The sequence below is a fragment of the Empidonax traillii genome, unplaced genomic scaffold (genome assembly GCF_003031625.1).
Source record: "Empidonax traillii isolate 1590-97213 ecotype Southwest subspecies unplaced genomic scaffold, ASM303162v1 scaffold2290:size47672, whole genome shotgun sequence".
NCBI classification, from domain to species: domain Eukaryota; kingdom Metazoa; phylum Chordata; class Aves; order Passeriformes; family Tyrannidae; genus Empidonax; species Empidonax traillii.
The window spans coordinates 39508-44914 of NW_020957483.1; the positions used below are offsets into that span (position 1 = coordinate 39508).

A 5407-nucleotide genomic window follows, 5' to 3' on the forward strand; every position below is an offset into this window, starting at 1 on the left:
GGGGGTCTGTACGAGGAGCTAGTGGGGATTTTGGGGGGTCTAAAGGCAGGTGTGGGAGGCACGGGAGCGTTTGGGGGTCTGTGTGGGGGTCTCTCGGGGGGGGGTCTGTGGAGTGTGGTGTGAAGATGTGGGGGGGGGTCTTTGCAGTCTGGGTAAATTTAGGGGTCTGGGGGTCACTGCAGGGTCTGTTACCTCCTGTGGGGTCCCCCCATTCCCCAGGGACCCCCAAAGATCCCCATTCCCTGGCCCCTCCGAGGCCCCCCATTCCCGAGGTTCCCCCTCAGGGCCCCCCTCTCTCCCAGGCCCTGCTGTGGCTGCGGATCCCAGGGCTGTTCCCACCGCAATTCCCCTTTTCCCAGCGCAGTGCCAGAACGCTCTGCTCCCTGAGGAATGTCGGGGGCTCCCGGGGGGCTGAGGGGGGTCTGGGGTGAAGGAAAACCCCGCAGTCCGTCGGGATGGCACTGTGGGAGTGGGGAGGTTTGGTGCGGAACCGCGGTGGGAGTGAGGCGGTAATTAGTGCCCGGGCTAATTGGGGGAGCTCGTTAGGGCTGGCAGGGACGGAGCAGGGTTGGCATGGCTGGGGATTCCCGGTCCTGCATCCAGGGCAGGCCCAGCACCTTCCAGCAGGGAGTTCTGGCTGCTGGGAATTCTGTCAGCCCCGCTTAGCACAACGCTGGAATAATTAATTAATCTGATCAATTCTCTGTTAATTAATTACTAACTGGGAGGAGCTTGTTGGGGTTGGCAGGGCTGGATTTTCCCAGTCCTGGATGCAGGGAAGGCAGAGCCCCTTCCAGCCGGGAATTCTGCTGGCTGGGAATTCCATCAGAGCACAATATGTGAATAAACAATGAGATGGATTAGCTGTTAATTAATTACCTCAATTAAATTAACCAACCGCAGTTAATTAAGGGGGTCCAGGTGGGCCGTACCTGTGTGGGCTCTGAGGGGTCACCACGTCCCGGGGGCTCTGCTGGTGCCATCCCTTGCTCCGGGGGCTCTGGGAATTCCAGGATCCAGACTGGCTGGGTTGGGATGGACCTTCCCATGCCATTCCCGGGCCGTGGGGTCCCGGCAGGCCCCAGTTCCATGCAGCGTTTTTGGGTTTCCGTGTCCACCATCCAGAATTCCGGGTGTGCTCGTGTCCATCAGAGATTCCCGGAGCCCGGGGCTCTCCCAGGGCACCTTCCCGGGGCTGCTGGAGGGTCCGTGCCGGGTGTTGGAGCACCTGCCCAGGTGACCTTGGAGCGATTCCTTCATTCCTGCCTCTCTCTGTTCCCGAGGAGCCGGGTGGTGCCTGTCGGGTGGTGCCTGTCCCCTGTCGCCTCCCTCAGGGCTGCGGGTTTGAACGGGGATTAGATCCCTTAGGTGTGTCTGACGGGGAAATTTTAATGGATTTCAAGGAGTTCTAATGGATTTCAGCCTGAGGAGCTGTTGGGGCTGTCCAGGCAGTCACGTGTGACTGATGATCCAGAGCCCCAAATTCCACCCCCATGCGGCAAAGGAAAATTCTGGGGGGGGGTTTGCACCATTTCCAGTCTGCCCTGTTTGTTTGTTGGAAAAATGCCTGAAGAATGGAAAATAGGAGGGCAGGGCTGGGTGGTGAGGATGGCAGGGATGCAGGAGCTGGGTGGTGAGGATGGCAGGGATGCAGGAGCTGGGGTGCCAGGGCCCTGGCTGGATCGGCCTCTCGGCTCTGCAGCTGGCTATTCCAGGGGTTGGGGTGTTCCAGGGATTGAGGTGTTCCAGGGATTGAGGTGTTCCAGGGATTGGGGTGTTCCAGGGATTGCAGTGTTCCATGAATTGGGGTGTTCCAGGGATTGGGGTGTTCCAGGGATTGGGGTGCTCCGTGGATTGCAGTTTTCCCTGAACTGGGGCGTTCCAGGGGTTGGGGTGTTGGTGGAAAGGGGTTTATGGATTATGGAATCCCCGGGTATTTCCCCCCCCACGCCCTCCTTTACCTGCCCTCTGAGGGAGGGGGGTGGCCAGGAATTCCGTAAGGAATGAGGGCGAGAAGTTTAGGGCTGGGAATTGCTCGGAGCAGGATCCCGGGGGGTTTGGGAGGGAGGAAATCCGGGGCTGCTGCTCCTGTAGCCGAGCAAAGTCCCGCAGGGAACGGGCAGTTCTGCCGCTCCCATTCCCCAGCGATGGAGCGGAGCAGGGACGCGGCCAAATCGGCTTTCCTGGGAATGATCCCACCTGGAATTGGCCGGGAATGCCGGGGGGGGGGTGGTTGGATGGGGATGAGCTGGAATGCACTGACCTCCCGCCGCGTCCTTGGCGTGTCCGGGCGTTGCTGTGGCTACGGAGCATCGATCCCGTTCCCATCCCTGCCGAGCCGGGATTGCGCCGGAGGGACCCGCGGGGGCTGCGGTGCTGCGGAGCCGCCGGGAGGGCGCAGAATCCAGCGGCTCCCGGGTCCTAGTGCCGGGATCAGCCCCACCTGGAGCGGGGGGGGCTCAGCCTGGAGAAAAGGAGGCTCAGGGGGGACCTTCTGGCTCTGCAATCCCTGACAGGAGGGGGGAGCCGGGGGGGTCGGGCTCTGCTCCCAGGGAACAGGGACAGGAGGAGAGGGAACGGCCTCAGGCTGTGCCAGGGGAGGTTTAGTTGGATATTGGGAGAATTCCCCCCTGGGAAGGGCTGTGCAGCCCTGGCAGGGGTGGACACACAATCCCTGGGGAGATTTAAAATCCCTGTGGATGTGGCACTTGGGGACATGGCCAGGGGTGTCCTTGGCAGTGCTGGGGGGTGGGTGGACTTGGGGGTCTCAGAGCGATTTTCCACCCTAAGCCATTCCATAATTCCCTGGAAATCAGGGTGTGATCCCTGCAGGGAGTGCAGTGCTGGCCTCAGTGACACCGAGTCCCCCCTCAGGTTGTTCCCAAGTGACCTGGCTGAGGAACTCCATTTGGGTGCTGGTTGTCCCTAATTTGGGGGGCTGGTGAAGCCGCTGCATCCCTGAGCTCTGTGGCAGGACAGGGACTTGGGACAAGGGATGGAGGAACAGGACAAGGGGGAATGGCTTCCCACTGCCAGAGGGCAGGGTTAGATGGGATACTGGAGAGAAATTCTTCCCTGGGAGGGTGGGGAGGCCCTGGCACAGGTTGGGCAGAGAAGCTGTGGCTGCCCCTGGATCCCTGGGAGTGTCCCAGGCCAGGCTGGACAGGGCTTGGAGCAACCTGGACTGGTGGAAGGTGTCCCTGCCCATGGCACGGGGTGGAGCTGGATGGGTTTTAAGGTCCCTTTCCACCCAAACCATCCCACGACTCCATCATTCTGTGATTCCCCTCCTCAGGCAAAGCAGAGCCCAGGCTGACTTCTGGGGTCCCTGAGGGGTGTGCAGGGCTCAGAGAGGAATTAAAAGAGTTTTAAACTCATCAAAATTGGTTATTAATGACACGATACCAACTGAACCCCAAGGGCTGGTTTAGAATTTGTCTCCTGAACTGACTTTTGTGGCAAACTCAGCTGATCCCAACCCCAAAGTCCACTCTGTGAAGGAATCTCACTGGGAGCTAGATGTATAAAATATATATAAATGCAATAAGGTGGAATTTTTTCCTGTGCTGGACAAATAGTGGGAGATTCTGAAGGGTTTTAACCTCCTGCTCCATGTGCTCCCTGAGCTGGGGATCCCAGATCCCAGGGACAAACCTGGAGCCTCAGATGGGATGTTTTTGGGCTATTTTAATCTGTGGTAAAGAGTGACAGGGAGAGTTTGGGCACAGGAAAATCCGTGTGGATGCAGCAATGGCTGGAGTGGTGTGTGGGGAGATCCGTGTCCTGGGAAGCGGAGTGGGGGTCCCTGGAGGGGGGATGGGTGGCACTGGGGGTCCCTGGAGGGGGGATGGGTGGCACTGGGGGTCCCTGGAGGGGGGATGGGTGGCACTGGGGGTCCCTGGAGGTCTGTGACACCTCCTGCTTCCTCCCAGGACCGCCCCAAGCCTGGCCAGGTGTGACCCTGGCGTGTGGAGGATGCTCCAGGCTGCTCCAGCCCAGTGTCCATTGCAGCCCGTGGCTGCAGAGGCTCCCTGAGTGGCAGTGGGATCACACAGCAGCACCTGGGTCCGTGGTGTTCCTGTAAATGCCCGGGAAGGGGCTGGGCTGGGGTCCTGCTCCCGGTGACAGTGCCGTGCCCGCCCTGCTCACAACACCCCTGCAGTTATTTCCAAGGATTAATCACAAAGTGGGTGTGTTTCCATGGAAAATGGGACACTGGAGTTTCTGGGAGCCTCAGGAAGGTTTATTCACTCTGGGGATTTCTGTGGCGGCTCATCCTGACGTGGCTCTGCCTGAGTTTGGGGGGAAAATGGAATTGTTTCCGTCTGCATGGAGCAGGTTTGGGCCCAGATCTGCAGGTTGTGCCAAGGCTGGAGCAGCCAAAGCCCCTGGGGGTTGGGATGTGCCTGGAGTGCTCTGGAGCATCTCATGGTGTGTTAATAATTCCCAAAACTTCCCCTGTCCCTGTGATTCCAGCACTGATAAAGTTCCTGTCCCACCCTGGCTTCTTGGCCTGGGCTCAGGATCCCTGTGGGTCCCTTCCAGCTCAGGGCATTCCGAGATTCCTTCCCCCAGGGGTTCATGTCCATGCACAGTCCAGGCAGTAAATAAACCAGGAGATGGTGAGTGGTGCTTGTGACTTCGTTATGTTGAGCAGTGGGATCTCCCTGATGGTGTCAATGGGATATCCATCAAAACCAGGGATTTAATGTCATTTCCATGACTTTTTTCCAAAGGCTCTTGCTTTTTTTGGTGTTTATACCCAATGTAGTGTGGCTTTAGGAGTTCCCAGTGCACAGGGAATGTTGAGATGTGTGTGGCCTTGTGGTGCAAGGCCGTGGGCAAGAGCAGTGGTGAGTTCCCATCCTCTGGGGGAGTGGTATCCTGGCCCCCAGCCTGTTCCTGGAGCTGCAGAAGCATTCACCCTTCCTCCCTGCCTGAATTCCTCAGGACATTCTGCGGCTCTTTCTGTGTTTTTCTTGCACTTGGAGGAAGGTTTCTTTGAGCTCCCTCTTGGCATTCCAGCCTCTCCTGGGAACACAACTGCCCTGGGGTGAGCACCCTCCAAATGTTTGTGCACGAGGCCCAGGGCTGCTCCCTGGATCTGGGGCTGGCTGCAGGGGAGAGGAACAGCAGGAATCGTTTAGAGTTTAGAAATTAGGAAGAAATTCCTCCCTGGGAGGGTGGGCAGGCCCTGGCACAGGTTGGCCAGAGCAGCTGTGGCTGCCCCTGCATCCCTGGGAGTGTCCCAGGCCAGGCTGGACGGGGCTTGGAGCAACCTGGGCTGGTGGAAGGTGTCCCTTCCCATGGCAGGGGGTGGACTGGGATGAGCTCTAAGGTCCCTTCCCACCCAAACCATTCCATGAATCTATAAACAGGTGACAGAGATGATATTTCCTCCCAGATT

The 5407-nt window shown here is 58.8% G+C and overlaps 1 protein-coding gene across 1 annotated transcript in view; it reads right to left on the reverse strand.

The window, feature by feature from the left end:
* LOC114071794 overlaps positions 1 to 1296 on the reverse strand; it is a 7474-nt gene extending 6178 nt beyond the window's left edge. Inside the window, exon 1 of the mRNA XM_027909651.1 lies at positions 933 to 1296. The gene's annotated coding sequence lies outside the window, so the exon portion shown is untranslated. The remainder of the gene's footprint in view (positions 1 to 932) is intronic.
* Positions 1297 to 5407: the final 4111 nt, after the last annotated feature.